The sequence below is a fragment of the Dasypus novemcinctus genome, chromosome 10 (assembly GCF_030445035.2).
Source record: "Dasypus novemcinctus isolate mDasNov1 chromosome 10, mDasNov1.1.hap2, whole genome shotgun sequence".
NCBI classification, from domain to species: Eukaryota; Metazoa; Chordata; class Mammalia; order Cingulata; family Dasypodidae; genus Dasypus; species Dasypus novemcinctus.
In genome coordinates this window covers 102,560,677-102,577,200 of record NC_080682.1, presented here as the reverse complement: position 1 = coordinate 102,577,200, position 16,524 = coordinate 102,560,677, and the positions used below count along the sequence as shown (strand labels likewise).

Here is a 16,524-nt window from a genome sequence, read left to right as displayed (position 1 = left end):
TCATTCATTGTCATCTGACTTGGGATTCCTTTATAATCAATAACAAAGATAACTCGAAGATTGCTGCTTGAGTTCTCTAATTATGCTTTTGAGGTTGATGTGTCAAATGTGAAAGAAGGGAAATCTTCATTGGCTAAGTTCTTGATTTTGGGACATTGTGATCCACGTTAAAAGAGCATACTCCCAATCAAGAAAGCACTTTTATATTTATACGTCTGGATGATTCAATTATATCACATAAAGGAATAATTTCAGTCAGACATAAAATGTTAGGTAGAAATAAAAATCCCAGAGTTTTGCACAATAAAAAAAAGAAAAAGAAAAAGGAGCTTTGATGTCTATACCCTAACAACTTTACTGGATGAACCATCACCTTGGGCCTTCTGGAACCTGAACTCGGCAGTTCCCCACAAGGGAAACATGACTTTATCCTGCTTTCTAGCACAGGGAGGGATGAGGGTTGGGGAGGAACCCAGGCTTTGCTGCTCATTTGCCCTTAAATCAAATAGGATGAGGATTGTCCCTGAAAGGGGGACAAAGGACACACCTACAGGACCTGACACGCACATGTAGGAAGAAAGGGGGTGAGGCCTACCCCTGGTTAGTTCACCAGTCCCCTTGGGAAAGGTCACAGGACACCTTCAAAGAGTCCTGACAACTCCTATCTATCAAAATGGATATGTGGTCTGGAGGATATGGGCAAGGCACTCAGATCAATAGAAAAGGGGTGAGGTTATACTCAGGTCTAGGGGTAGACAAACTAGGTGGCCTTAGAAGAAAAAATAAGTTACTGAAAATAGGCCAAGAAAAGTGTCTCCCACAGTACAAGAGAGCACTGTTCCTCTCTCCATATTTGACCCAACAGTAACCTGGAAGGAAAACATGGATATCACGGAAGCAGGAATCTGATCGACTACTGGATCTGCCAATTCATGCCTCACTCCCTTTCTCCTTTTTGCCAAGCCCCAGACTGACACTCAAGAAGCTGCTACTCCCTGCCTCATTTTATGAAACAACACCAGCAAGTCCTTCATTTATGCCCTGAGACAAAGTTAATGGAACAGCCATTGGTTGTGCACTCCTTTTCTCCATACCCCTGGACAATGTGTCAGGATGCAACAACTCCTGATGTAATGAAACTGGCAAAAGGCTCAGTCACCTTTTAAATTGGTTACCAGTAAATGCAAGTGGCAGTTTGAGATTAATGTTTGTAAACTAATCTGTTCCTCTGGATATGAGCCCCTTTGATTGTATTAGATTTGCCTGAGATGGCTTTGATTAAATTAATTGTTGAGATCAGGGTTTTGATTTGATCACATCCGTAGGGTGTGACTCAAGGTTGAGTTGGCCGCTCTTTTGCTGGGCTGATGTAAATGGACACTCACTCAAAAAGACACATGGAAGAGGAGAGAACTTGGTCATTTCGGTCCTGCCACGTGACAGAAAGAAGAGAGTTTAAACAGCTAAAGCCTGGGGAAAAGTGATGAGTCATTTGCCTGATAGTTTTCAGGTGAAGAAAACACAGCAGCTGAGAAGGCCCAGAAAGATACAAGCCCTAGGCCAGCCTACAGCTGAGATTGGAAGAAGCGGGACCATGGAGCCTTAAGAGGAAGAAAGAAGGAGAGATCAGGCAGGGATCACCTGCCATCTTGCTTCAACACGTGGCAGCTGACTTGGGTGAGAAAGTGCCTCTTATGATACCCTAAGTTGGAATCTTTAGGGCCTTGTAACTGTAAGCTTTTGCCCCAAATAAATACCCTTTATAAAAGTCAACAGATTTTTGGTATGTTGCATCAGCACCCCTTTGGCTGGCAAATACAATGTATGATACACAATCTTTCAGCCACCTTGGTTAAGCGGAAATCATTAGACTTTCCAGCCAAAGTAGTGTTTAATAATCACATCATATTAGGTTCCCTTCTAGCCCAACAAGGAGGGATGTGTGCTATTGCCAATACCTCCAATATCTCCAATCATACATGATTAATACCGCAGGGTGAGGTGGAAGGGGTGACTAAAATCCAAGAGCAAACCCACTGCCTGCAAAGTATACAAACAGGTTCTATGAGTGTAGGGGGAGTTAGAGCCTAATAGTAAAATGGCCTAAGCATCCTGGCTACTTCTTGGCCATGTCCAGGAAACAATGACACAGCCTTCAGCTTCCAGGGGATGGGCTTGGTCCTGACTGGCATGTATGCCAGCCAATCCACACATGTAACATGATAAGCACACCACTGTAGGAACCAGTCATGTATCCTGATAAAAATGGAATGTAAACTGCTCCCATGCAAACAGAAAGGCAGAGGGAGAACAAAGGAAAGGGAAAAGAGCATGGAATAAACTCAATATGCATAAACTTCCCATGGCAATATTTACCTTTTTCTTCACCGATGGCCCTGTGTATTAGTCAGTCAAAGGGGTGCTGATGCAAAATACCTGAAATTGGTTGGTTTTTATAAAGCGTATTTATTTGGGATAGGAGCTTACAAATACCAGGCCATAAAGCATAAGTTACTCCTCTCACCAAAGTCTATTTTCACGTGTTTGTTCAAGATGGCTGCCAATATCCGCAAGGGTTCAGGCTTCCTGGGTTACTCTCTTCCAGGGTCTTGCTCCTGTTTCCTCTGTGAGCTTACTTCCTGGGGCTCCAGCTTAAAGCTTCAGCATCAGACTCCAACATCAAAAACCCTTACCTTTGTCCTTTGCCATGCCTTTTATCTCTGAGTCCCCACCTACCAAAGGGTTGGGAATCAATGCCCTACTGGTACAAGAGGTTTACATAATTGCTTAATGAAGTAAACCTATCAATCAGATATAATCTAATATGTCCAGAGGAAAAGATCAGTTTACAAACATAATCCAATATTTCTTTTTGGAATTCATCAATAATATCAAACTGCTACAGTTGGGTAAGACAAAAGTTATCCCTCAGGCAATAATAGATAAGATACAAGCAGGGAAGCGGACTTGGCCCAGTGGATAGGGCATCTGTCTACCACATGGGAGGTCTGCGGTTCAAACCCCGGGCCTCCTTGACCCATGTGGAGCTGGCCCATGCATAGTGCTGATGCGCGCAAGGAGTACCATGCCATGCAGGGGTGCCCCCTGCATAGGGGAGCCCCACACGCAAGGAGTGTGCCCCATAAGGAGAGTCACCCAGCACAAAAGTGCAGCCTGCCCAGGAGTGGTGCCGCACACACAGAGAACTGACACAACAAGATGATGCAACAAAAAGAAACACAGATTCCCGTGCCGCTGACAACAACAGAAGCAGACAAAAAGTGCATGCAGCAAATGGACACAGAGAACAGACAACTGAGGTCAGGGGGGCGGGGAAGGGGAGAGAAATAAAAATAAATTTAAAATTTAAAATTTAAAAAAGATACAAGCATACCCCGACCTGCTACTGTAAAACAGCTGCAGGCATTTACTGGCCTATTAGGATATTGGAGGGTGATTATATCTCATTTGGCACAGATACTCTGCCTCTTGTAAGCCCTCCAAAAGCAGAGAAGTGTTTGGGATTGGACTGATACCCATGAACACGCTTTTCAAGCTGCCAACCGGTCAGTTGGTTAGGCTCAGGCCTTGCAAGTTATTGATCATTCCCTGCCTTTCAAACTTGATGTCACTTGTCATGATGCTGGGTATGGCTGGGACTTCTGGCAAACACATAGGAAATGCAGGGTGCCCATCGGGTTCTAATCTCAGCTACGGAAAGGGTCAGACCCCCACTATTCTCTCATTGAACGCCAGTTAGAGGCAGTGTATGCCACCCATCAGGCATGTGAAGTGCTTACAGGGCCACGACAAGTCCTAGTACAAACCTCGCTCCCTGTGGCAGGATGGGTACATTCTTGGTTGAATGCCCCCAGGACTGGGGTGGCTCAGACACCTGCATTGGCCAAATGGGGCACATATCTGAAACAGCAGGCAGTGTTGAGTACTAGGCCCCTGTCTGCACAGTTGCAGTAAGTGTTAGGACCAGCAGAATGTCGAGTTGATCCCTCGGCCAGAGGGCTTCCTGGTCCCCTGGCTTTAGAGTCTAGCCCGTACAAATACGGAATGGACACTGTACCAGCTGATGCCTGGTATACAGATGGGCCCAGCAAAGGCATAGTGATGTCGTGGCCCGCTGTAGGTAGCCAAATGGGTACAGAAGATATCTGGTTTGAAACTGGATTTGGTCAAAGCAGCCAGTGGGCTGAACTGAGAACCATTTGGCTAGTTACAATGCATGAATCCAGCCCCTTACCGTGTGTACAGATAGTTGGGCCATGTACAAAGGACTAACTTTATGGCTCTCCCAGAGGGAGAAGCAAGAATGGATGATTGGTAAAAGACCTCTCTGGGGACAAAATTTGTGGAAGGTCTTGTGGTCCAAAGGACAAGAATGAAGCATAATTGTTTATCATACTTCAGGGTATAAACCTCTCATAAAGCTCAGGAGATGATGCTGCAGACAGTCTAGTACAAGTAAGAGCTTTACACCATTCAGTGGGTGGATGGGCCGCCTGGTTACAGAGGCACATGGACTTGTGGGGGCTCGAACCCTCCTGCAGATAGCCAGTGGATATGGCATCTCATTATCAGCTGCATACGGTAAAAGCCTGTGGGCTATGTGCTAACCAATACCAAGGCAGAGGTTGGGTGCCATGAAAAAAGGGGTTGTAAAGTGAGAAGATTGACCCCTACAGGCATGGCAGGTAGATTATAGTGGACGCTTGCCCTCTGATAAAGGACATAAGTTCCCATTTACAGCAGTGGATAGTAATACAGGTTTAGTTTTTGCCCTTCCATTCCGAACAGCCGCCAAAGAGAGTACCACTGTGGCACTGAATATTTTAAGTGCCCAGTATGGGTGTCACCTTGAAGTGTGGAGTGACAGAGGCACCCATTTCACAGATTCCAAAGTGCAAACCTGGGCAAAAATGAAGACATTGATTGGCATTTACATGTTCCATATTGGCTGCATGCTGCAGGCATGATTGAACAGAATAATGGCTTATTTTATTTTATTTTTTAAAGATTTTATTTTTATTTCCCCCTCCCCCCCCCCCCCCCCCCCCCATTGTCTGCTTTCTATGTCCATTGGCTGTGTGTTCCTCTGTGTCTGCTTGTGTTCTCATTAGGTGGCTCCAGGAACCAATCCTGGGACCTTCCAGAGTGGGAGAGAGGTGATCATTCTCTTGCCCTTATCTGCTCCCTGATCAGCTCCCTGATCTGCTATGTCTCTTATTTTCTCTTCTCTGTGTCTCTTTTTGTTGCATCATCTTGCTACACCAGCTCTCCCCGTGGGCCAGCACTCCTGTGAGGGGCAGTACTCTACACAGGTCAGTACTCCACATGGGCCAGCTCACCACATGGGCCAGCTTGCCTTCACCAGGAGGCCCTGGACATTGAACCCTGGACCTCCTATATGGTAGACAGGAGCCCAATTGCTTGAGCCACATCTGCCTCCCTATAAAGGTTTATTAAAGGACAAATTATGCATGACATCTCCAAAGGAGCCGACCTTACAGAGGTGGGCTTCCCGCCTGCCACAGGCAATATGCATGGGAGGGGGGGGGCACATGTGTTCTCATACAGGTTCAATGTTGTGTATATGTACCCGCTAATTAAAAAAATGTGTATTCAGCCTTGTAAGAAATGGACTGTGAGGTCCGAAACATGTAACACATGGCAGATGACCCTGTAAAAGTGTGGTGGGAACATCTGGGGTCCACTTGGAAACGTGTTGTGTTAACCGGTATTGGTTTCGTAACTTTCTTAGTTATTTTTTTATTGTGCCTTATATTGTTGCTGTGGCCTTTGGGCCCAGGGTGCAGCCCTGTGGCAGCAAGTCCTTAAGACACCAGCCATTTAAGGAGCAAAATGTAGGAGGAGCTAGAGCCTAACAGTAAAACGGCCTAAGCGTCCTGGCTTCTTCCTGGCCATATCCAGGAAACAATGACACAGCATAGCTGCATTCAGCTTCCAGGGGATGGGCTTGGTCCCGACTGGCACGTTCACCAGCCAATCCACATACGTAACGCGATAAGCACACCACTGTAGGAACCAGTCATGTATCCTGATAATAATGCTCCCATGCAAACAGAAAGGCAGAGAGAGAACAAAGGAAAGGGAAAGTGCAAGGAATAAACTCAATATGCATAAACTTCCCACGGCTCTGAGTACATTTTTCTTTGCCAGGGGCCCTGACTCCCTCACTCTGGCTGAGGAACTCAGACCTGACAATGAGGGACCTCTTCGGCTGTCTCCCAGGGGTAGAGGGGAGCATGGGTGCAAGCACTACCTCAGACAAGCCTGAGCTCCCTGCCTGGAGTGGTGCTATGCAGAGGTGAAGCCCTTCTAATGGGCTGCAGCCAATGGAGTTTCCAAAACTTTACTGCCACAGGCCAAAAAGGCCGACCCATCTCCACCTTCATGTCCAAGTGGGAGGTGGGTTTATATTCTAGAAGACGATGCTGAAAAGGAGGCTAGACCTGGTCGAGAGGCTGACTGGTGGACTCCTGGGGAAGTCACTGACTCCCACTGCGGCCATCCCCCAGCCCTCGCTTAACCCCACCTCCTCTTTTTTATTTGAGGATGTTTCAGTCTGTTTAGATTCCACAACCCCAGGGGAGATGTTGAGTCTGATGAAAGGCCTGACCACACCTTAAATCCACAAACTGGGAACTTAGTCCCAGGTGCTCATCAGGGCAGGAATTCTCAGTGGCAGGGCCCTCCCGCCGGGGTGGATAAATACTCAGCCCTCACCAGCACAAATTGACTTCTTGCCTCCACCATGAAGTGGGGCGAGCTGAGCTGCCATCTGCCAACCCTGACCCTAGCAGTTGGCCTCTCCGGAGACCAGCCAAGTAGGGATCTCGTCCCCTGCTCTTTGGGCCCTCTGTGCTGTTTAGGTAATAAAGTGGTCACTTGCAGCACATTTCTGCTGTGCCCTGAAGCTGTGCTCCCACAGCACACCGAGGGGCAACTCGCTCCATGTTGGGGTCTCCTCAGGCAGCCTCTCGGCCTCCACCCTCCTCTGGCCAGCAGTACCCACATTGGGGATTTCCGCACTTCCAACTCCTGACTTGGTCTCCCTGAGTCAGCTCCTCTCCGCCCCAGGATCCCCTTGACCCACCTGGCCAAGCAGCCTGTTCTCCGGGCTTGGCTTTTCCTTGTGTTCCTTGGCGTCCATGCAGGCGTTGAGACACGGATGCAGGTGTGCTACAGGATGAGTTGCACGTGAAGGGGCCCCCAGTTAGGCCTTGTTTAGACTTTTCCTCTTGTTGGGGAGAGGCCCCAGCTGCTTGCTGTTCTGATTGGTTGCCTTACGATCTCCCCTTGTTAGCAATCAGGGGTCCAATGAGGAGGCCTGTTTGGGGTGATCCAGAGCTCTCCTTGACCCTGGAGAGAGTTCCAAACGGGATCTCGTGGCTGGGGTCCCACAGGGTCTTTCCAGCAGCCTTCCCCTCAGGAGGTTTCCGGGCGGGGCCTCTTGGCCACGTGGCCTGCTGGCTCTTCAGCTATGACCCGAGTCTTCCCTTCCCTGTACTAACCTGCCTCAGCACTAACACAGGGCAAGCCTCCCCTACACTGTCATGGCACCTTAATCCTTTGACTTGTGGAGGCCACAGTCTCTCACACAATTAGTCAACTGGTGTACCTCCTAAAATGTCTGGAATTCATTTCCCACGCCTCCTCTCAGTCTCTCTCCCATGAAACCATCTCCATACAGAAGTTCTGAAAGCTTATGAACTTTCTTTGCTTAAAAATTGCTCTGCCTCTGGGCCCTTAGTAGCTGCATGTCCTGAGTTAAAACCACGGGCTCAGACAGGCCAGGAAATGAATTCCCACCCACCTTTCCTCTCAGTCCCCTGCCCACCCTTCCAGAAGCCATTATCCTGTACCTTACCTACTCCCATTTTAATTCATTCTCTTACAGGCTAACACCCTCACTTCAGGACTCAATTACCCCTTCATCCATCCTTTCACTCATGAATCTCTAAAGAGTGCTGGGGCAACCATGGCCCTCAGGGAGGGCCTGTCTGGGATTCCAGCCCTCTGGCTTCCCTCTGCTAGACCTTGAGGCAAGGGGAGGAAATGCTCAAATATCTTGACTCTTAGTTTCCGCATCTGAAGAGTAAATGTAGAGAAAGAACAATAATCTGTGGAATCAGTGGGGCAGTGATTGAAGGACGTACCCAAACATAGCAGAGCAGAGACGACCTACGCCTGACTCTGGGCCCTCAAGTCCAGAGCTCCTGCAGCTTCCCCCTCACCCTGCTGTGCCGAGGCTCTCCCGGGGCAGCTGACAAGCATGCTCGGGCAGGGTCTGAGGAGGCCCTTCCCTTGGCTCTAGTGGGGCTGTGACTGGTTGCTGGGGCCAGAGGCTCTCCCTCTCCCTGTGACCCAGATCGCTCTGCAAGCCCCACCCACCTCCCTAAACTCACCTTCAGAGCTTGGTGCAGCTGTGACCAGCCCCTCCCCACCTCAGGGTCCTGCCCTAGGAGAGCTGAGAGCTGGGTGCAGACTGAAAAGCAAGAGCCCTGCCACGGGCAATAACCTGTGGTTTGACCTTGGGCAGACCCTGCTCCCGGTCTGGCCCTCAGTTTGCCCTTCTGGATACTCTGGGGTTTAGGCACAGAGGAGCCTCCCAGCTCAGCCAGGGCTTTAGCACATGCCTCAGGTGTTGACACCTCTGATGCAGGGGCGGACAGTGGCTTACCTGGGAGAGGAAGAGGCTCTGTGTGGCTCAGGCTTCTACTCTGCATTTCCCTCCAGTATTCCAGAGACGACCGCGGTTTAGTGGTCTCGGAGATGGGCTGGAACAAGCAGGCTGGCGAGGAGCTTAGGATCAGGCAAAGGCCACTCCGCAGTTAATTATTGAACATGAGCCCTGTTAGGTGTTGAGTGAGACAACTGGGACATGGAAACCAGCAATTGCAGGCAAGGATTTATGAGAAGTTCTCCCAATGGAAGGGTCTGAAGAATAAACTTCAGCCCACCCCTGGCAGAGGCAGTCATGAATTTATATAGTACATCTACAGGCAGGAACATGCTTAGTCAGTGGGAGTGGGTTTGGGCTTGGATAAGACCCAAGGGCCTATAAGGATGCCTAGAGGGCCCTGGGCTCGGGGCAGTGAGTTCTAGGGGTGCAGGAGGGGCTGCCGGGACGTGGCTTCTTTTTTCTGTTCTTGTGAAGAAATGAACTGTATCAGGACACGTAGGCTCAGGATGGGGGGCTGTTCTATGTCACGGGATGTGGCTCCTTCTGAGTAAATGGCTGGTCGCCCTTCTAGGTTAATAATAAACTTGCAATTTCTGCAAGTTGGGGCTGTTATGGGGGTTAGGGGTAGAACCTGGTCCTGTCATTCTGGGTTTTGATTATAAAATAAAAAAAAATAAAGTAGGTCTGGGATTGAATGGCCAGGCTCACACGTGAAGGGTGGAAGAAAGGGTGTGTTGACTTATTTTGGCTGCTTCCTGCTGTTAGGGGCTGTATTAGTCAGCCAAAGAGATTATGATGCAAAATACCTGAAATTCGTTGAGTTTTATAAAGGGTATTTATTTGGGATAGGAGCTTACAGATACCAGGCCATAAAGCATAAGGTACTTCCCTCACCAAAGTCCAGTTTCACATGTTGGAGGAAGATGGCTGCCAACGTCTGCAAGGGTTCAGGATTCCTGGGTCTTGCTTCTCTTTCCTCTGTGTGCTTACTTCCTGGGGCTCAGCTTAAGGCTTCAGCATCAGATTCCAACATCAAAACTCCAGCATCAAAAACCCAAAATTAAGAACCCTCAACTCTGTCTCTTGCCATGCCTTTATCTGTGAGTCCCCACCCACCAAGGGGCAGGGACTCAATGCCCTAATGATGTGGCCCAATCAAAGCCCTAATCATAATTTAATTCTGCCCAGGTATAGATCAGATTAAAAACATAATCCAATATCTATTTTTGAAATTCATAACCATATCAAACTGCGACAGGGGCCGAAGGGGGTTTCCTTCTCCTGTGGCCCAGATGATGGGGTTTTGCATTCAGAGGTGGTTATTGATTGTTGTTCTCCTAACAGGAAGGCTCCATTTACATATTCTTGGGTGGTTGTTTGAACAACTCAGTGGATAAGTCGGGTGACGAGCTATAGGAGACAAGGGCCACACATGAGAAGGAGAAAAATAATTATTAGTGGGCTTATTAGGGATATTACCATAGCTTTTAAAGGTGAAGAAAAATATGAGAGGAAAGAGTTAGGATTGGCTTTTGTAATTTTTCATTACTGTGTAAGGGGTGGTTTGGGGAGGGATATGTGATAAGAGGCTCAGTGTGTGGGGTGCAAGGAGTCATTCCACGGGAACGACTATGAGGGGGAGAAATGGAGGTAGAAGCAGAGGGAGGGGACGGAGGTGGAGAGCCTGAATGGGGTGAGGTCGAAGGCTCAGAAGGAGACACTGACAGGTGATGTGGAGGACGGGGAGCGTGTTCAGATGGATCAGAATCAGAAGAGTCTTTAGGTGGGGGTGTCTTTTGAGAAGGTTTCTGATTGAGCAGTAGGATTTGGGAAGAGGAACATGACAGAGAGGGAAGGAAGATTTTGGAGAAATAAGAAGGCCTGAACTTAAGGGGCCTCTAGCCATTTGCCATCGCATTGGATGAAGTTTTCCAGATCTCTAAGCATCTGTATGTCAAAGGTACCACGTTCCGGCCATTGACTTTCATGTTCCAGTTTGTGCTGAGGCCGAATTGTAGTGGAATAATAGATAAGTTTCTTGGGTCTGATATCTCCTTCAGGATATAAGGTTTTAAGGTTCTGAAGGAGGCGGCCCAGTGGTGAAGTTTTCAGAAGAGCCAAAGGAGTCTTTCCCATTTTCAGAATCTGGGATGAGGTCAGGGACTCTCAAAGGTTAACTGAGTAAGGCAGGTGTCCCCGAGTTAGTCAGAGAACCTTATCAGCAGGAAGTCCACACCCAGGATAACACATCTCGGATTCCTGAGGGGCTTCTGGGAATGCAGGTCAGGCACCTGCTGTGGTCCCCAAAAATGGAGAGGATCACTGACCCAGCTAGGATTTGCAGAGTTGTCTAAAACAATGGGAGGAAGGACAGAATTCTCCAGAGGAGAATTCCTTTAACTCACCCAGCTGGTAGTCGGAGTCCAGTGCTGGATGGAGTTACAGCAGTGGCAAGGGTAGGTCTCTCACCAGTGTGCCAGTCTCAACTGGTGTCTCCAGGGTTCGCTCTGGGGAGTTCCAGGAGAGGGTGAAAAGGACCCAGAGTTGCAATGTCAGGATCAAGGAGTAAGCCTGGGCGAGCTGCTGCTGTTCATTGCTTCCTCTTTCTAAGATCAGGCAACAAGCTCAGCAACCAGGATCTGGGAGTAAGACCAAGTGAGCTGCCGCTGCTCACTGCTTCCCAGGTTGCAAGGTATGGGGGCGGGGGGCTGGGTCTCCTCTTCCAGGATCCCAGGTTTCTCTTCTGGGATTCCCGGGCACCAAATGGTAGATGTTGGAGTGAGACAATTGGGATGCAGAGACCAGTGATTGCAGGCAAGGATTTATTGGGAAGCTCTCCCAATGGAGGGGGTCTGAAGAATAAACTTCAGGCCACCTGTGGCAGAGGCAGTTATGAATTTATACAGTACATCTATAGGCAGGAGCATGTTTAGTCAGTGGTAGTGGGTTTGGGTTTGGGTAAGACTCGAGGGCCTATACGGATTACTAGGAGGTGGTGGGCTAGGTGCAGTGAGTTCTAGGAGTGCAGGAGGGGTTGCTGGGGTTAGGTGGCTTCTTGTCTATTCTTGTGAGAAAATGAACTGTATCTGGGCACATAGCTCAGGATGGGGGGCTGTTCTATGTCACAGGATGTGGCTCCTTCTGAGTAAACGGCTGGTCGCCCTTTTACAATGGGGCAGGTTGATAATAAACTTGCAGCTTTTGCAGGTGTGACTGTTATGGGGGCTAGGGATGGGGTCTAGTCCTGTCAAGCCCAAGCCAGGCCTCAGTGGGTGGTAGATTAATAGTGCAGGACTAAGCAGGAGAATTGCATCCACCGTCCATGTGGAATCTAAGCCCCCCCTCTAGATGTAGAGGGGGGCTGGACATAATCATCCCAGGGTCCACAGGATGGAGGAATAGAGTATGGATTAGAGTGGACCTACTGGTGTTCTGATGTGGAACAATTGTGATTAGTAATGGAAGAAACTGTAGCACTGATGTGGAGAAAGTGGCCACGGTAGCTGCTGAGGGTAGGGAGAGGGAAGAAGAGATATGATGTGAGGGCATTTTCAGGATTTGGAGTTGTCTTGGGTGGTGCTGCAGGGACAGATGCTGGACATTGTGTGTCCTGCCATGGCCCACTGGGTGGACTTGGGGAGAGCATAGACTACAATGTAAACCATTATCCATGTGGTGCAGCAGTGCTCCAAAATGTGTTCACCAGGTGCAATGAATGTGCCATGACAATGGAAGAGGTTGCTGATATGGGAGGAGTGGGGTGAGGGGGGTGGGGGGTACATGGGGACCTCATATTTTTTTAATGTAACATTTAAAAGAAAATAAAGAAGAAGAAAAAATAATGCAGGACTAAGGTCAGTACCCAAGCCCCACTTACTGCATTTTCTGCCAAAGGCTCAGCTCTGATAAAATCTGATAAAATCTTGCAACCTGGGCTGGTGGGATCCTTTGAGATAATGCAGTCCACTTTCAGTTGCCCTCTCTGGTTTATCAGATGAGAATGAGGCCCAGAGAAACAGGGCAGATTTCCAATTCCCAGCCAGATGCAGAGCACAAGGAGTTCTCAAGTCCACAAGCTCAAGAGCCACTAATGCTTCTAGTCTCTCCAGCCACAGGTGTCCCCACCTCTGGCAGCAAAGTCACCAACTTTCCCAATCCTTTGTCCAGAGTCCTGGTTGTCTGAAGGCCTCACCTCCGGCCTGCCAGGCCCCCTCTCACTACCCAGGTCAGGGGATCCTTTCTGCTGCCTCTGGTCAGAGTCTGGGCTAATTCTTACTCCTCCACCCATGCTCCCCCCGTGCCAAGAGCAGAAGCCCGTAGACGAGGGTGAAGCTGCTGGTGGGAAAGGGGAGGAGGAGCAGATTTTGGGGGGATGAAATGGAGCTCCGTTTTGTTGAGGAGCCTGTGTGAGCCCTGGGGGTGGGGGGGAGATGGTTGCAGGGATTCAAGTTTAGGGGAAGAGTCCATTGGGCGCCAGTGTGGGAGCTGTCAGCAGATGTGTGGACGGCAGGGGAAGCGTGGGCAGGTAGGGGGTCCAATGCCCTGGGGAACGCGACAGGCCTGGGCCCATGGGACCCTGGATTGGCAGGGATGGGGTGGGGGTGGGGAGACCAGGAGCCAGAAGAGACAGTTGGGTCACTGGGGAGACATCAGCCTGGCAGCAAAACTAATGGGCCTGCAAAGAAACCCCCTCCCGGGAGACCCCACCTTGTGCCCGGCTTCCCTTTTCTGCACTGAGACTTACTTGAATCCCGGGACAACGTGGGTCAAATCTCCTGGTGGTCCCAGCCGGTGGAGGATCTTGGGAGCCTTCACATCTCCCTCCTCTCTTTACAATCCCAGCTCAGCCTGCTGCTTGGAGGAAGATCGGCCGAGTGTCAAGAATGTGTGAAGGGCAGGAACTTCTGTAGTCATCCAGCCCTCCCCCTCCCATTCTATCCTCCAGCCACTGGGTCTGATCAATAACTGGACATTATGGTCCATCCACTGTGGGCGATGCACATCCCGAGGTCAAGAGTGCTTCAGATTAAGTGACCAGCAAGTGGGGGGTCGAGTTTTGATTCTCCGATGAGACCCTGTTCCTTGTTGAGTCTCCAGGCCGCGCTTCGTACAATGGAGTGGTCTCCCCACCATGTCCAGGTCTCCTCACCGTGTCCAGCCATATGGCCTTCAGGGAGGGACAGAGTCAGGCAACCACCTTGGAGCTGCTTCAGAGAGTATCTGCGCTGGACTGGAAGCATAGCACCAGCAAAAAAATCGATTGACTATTGCCAAAGGCCTGACCCCCTCTTCTGGAGAGATTTGGTGTGGTTCTGGTTGTACAAAGGACAATGGAATAATGTTCAGTGAAAAATATGTCTGTTATTGTTTCTGTTTTTGTTTTGTATCGTATTTACCTATATCCCATGAGTTCTGTTTCCCTAGGAACCCTGACTAATACTTAGACTGACAGAGAAAAAAAAAAAGAGTATAAATATAACAAAAATCAGGACGTTATTACCAGCCCTTCTGAAAAAAATAGGAATATAAGAAAAGACTATGAACTACTGTATGCCAGCAAATTAGATAACATACATGAAATGGACCAATTCTTAGAAACACACAAATGGAGGAGGAAGGGGAGAGGAAGGAGAGAGGGAGGGGAGGGGGAGAGGGGAGGGGGAGGGGAGGGGGGAGGGGAGGGGGAAGAAGAAGATGGAGATAAGGAGGCTGAGGCAGCTAGGGGCAAATGGGCAGCTGAAGATGATGAGGATGACAATGAGGACACCAAGAATTAATAGGCAGATGAGGATGACCAGGCAGCAAAAGAGGAAAAGTTAAACTCAAAAAAAAAGGCCGCCTCACCCTCCACTTCCTGCCTCAGCCTCTATACGTGCTCGCGGTGCAGTAGGGAGGCCCCCGCCCACCACGGGCTGTGCACCCCGCAGGCCGCCCGCGCTTCCACCCCTCCCCCACCTAAACCGCAACGCGAATTTGCAGCAAGGCAGGAATAAAGAACAAAACTTCTAAGGCCCTGCTCTTCTTTCTTGAAAGTACTTTGAAAAAGAAAATTTCTATTTTTTATTTACGTTTTACATGTTTGTATATGTTGTTAGGGATCGGCCATTTTTAATGATCTCGAATGACCAAACCAGCCTTCGGAGTGTTCTCTGTCCTACTTCTGACTTGACTTGTGGTGTGACCATGTTCACTATAATTTCAAAGGACAATAAAAAAACACCTTGTAAAAAAGGCAACAATAACAACAAAAATACAGTCTTGTTCCAAGCATTCCAGTAGCTTTATTGTGTGTATATACTTAGCTGTACTGTAAGTAGTTGATTTGTATGAGATAGTTAAAAAGATGGTTTAGGGAAGCGGACTTGGCCCAGTGGTTAGGGCATCTGCCTACCACATGGGAGGTCCAAGGTTCAAACTCCGGGCCTCCTTGACCCGTGTGCAGCTGGCCCATATGCAGTGCTGATGCGTGCAAGGTGTGCCCTGACACACAGGGATGTCCCCCGCATAGGGGAGCCCCACGCGCAAGGAGTGTGCCCTGTAAGGAGAGCTACCCAGCGCGAAAGAAAGTGCAGCCTGCCCAGGAATGGCACCGCACACACGGAGAGCTGACGCAGCAAGATGACACAAGAAAAGGAGACACAGATTCCAGGTGCTGCTAACAGGAATACAAGCGGACACAAGAAGAATACACAGTGAATGGACACAGAGAGCAGACAACTGGGGGTGGGGTGGGGAAGGTAGAGAAATAAATAAATGAATAAATAAATAAATAAAACTTTTTAAAAAAGAACTTTAAAAAAACAGATGGTTTAAAGGGCCAAAGGTAAAGGTTTCTTTTTTTCCTTGTTTTCCCTATGAAGTTGCTGTTTATTTATTTTTGCCTGTTTGTTGTAACCATGAAACAACATTGTCCAATAATAAACCAGGACTTTATTTTGCTGAGTTATTCTAACAACAAAAAAGATGTCAATACTACCCAAAGCAATTTGTAGATTCAGTGAAATCCCAATAAAATTCTAACAAACTTCTTTGCAGAAATGGAAAAGCCAGTAATCAAATTCATATAGAATGAAGTTGGAGGACTCACATTTCCTGAAATTAAAACTTATTACAGGCAAGCGGATGTAGGTCAAGTGGTTGAGTACCTACTTCCCATGCAGGAGGTCTTGAGTCAATCCCCCATACCTCTTTAAAAAAAAAAAACAACTTATTACAGGAAGCAGATGTGGCTAAGCAATCGAGCGCCTGCTTCCCACATGGGACATCCCAGGTTGGACCCCAGTGCCTCCTAAAAACAAAAAAACAATAAGCAAACAAACAACTCAGGGGAGCTGATATGACTCAGTGGTTGAGTGCCTGCTTCCCACATGAGTCCCAGTTTCAATCCCCAGTCCCAATACTTAAAACCAACAACAAACAACTTATTACAAAGCCACAGTAACCAAAACAGCATGCATGTCTATGTTCATAGCAGCAGTATACATGATAATCAAACGTTGGGAATAACCAGGTGTCCATCATAATGCATAAACTGTGGTATATTCACGTGATAAATATTATGCAGCTATAAGAAGAAATGAAGTCATAAAGCATAAGGCAACATAGATGAACCTGGAGGACATTATGCTGAGGGAAGAAAGTCAAACACAAAAGGTCAAATACTATATGATTGTGCTACTATGAACTAAATATATTGTGAAATCTAATGGAATTAATAAATTGTATATGGGTCACCAGGAAATAGAATGAGGTTAGAGCATGGAAAACTGAGGGTTAACTTGTACAGAACTGGTGAAAAGGATGAA

The 16,524-nt window shown here is 48.3% G+C and overlaps 1 protein-coding gene across 4 annotated transcripts in view; it reads right to left on the bottom strand.

The window, feature by feature from the left end:
* The window catches only part of LOC101418447 (folate receptor alpha-like), a 48,253-nt gene extending 39,431 nt beyond the window's left edge, over positions 1 to 8,822 (bottom strand). For 2 of the 4 annotated variants that reach the window (XM_071218243.1, XM_058305885.2), the window contains exons 1-2: positions 8,717 to 8,822; positions 7,130 to 7,395 (exon numbers count right to left, since the gene is read on the bottom strand). The gene's annotated coding sequence lies outside the window, so the exon portion shown is untranslated. The remainder of the gene's footprint in view (positions 1 to 7,129; positions 7,396 to 8,716) is intronic. The other 2 variants (XM_071218244.1, XM_071218245.1) reach the window with 2 other exon arrangements.
* Between the last annotated feature and the right edge of the window lie 7,702 nt (positions 8,823 to 16,524).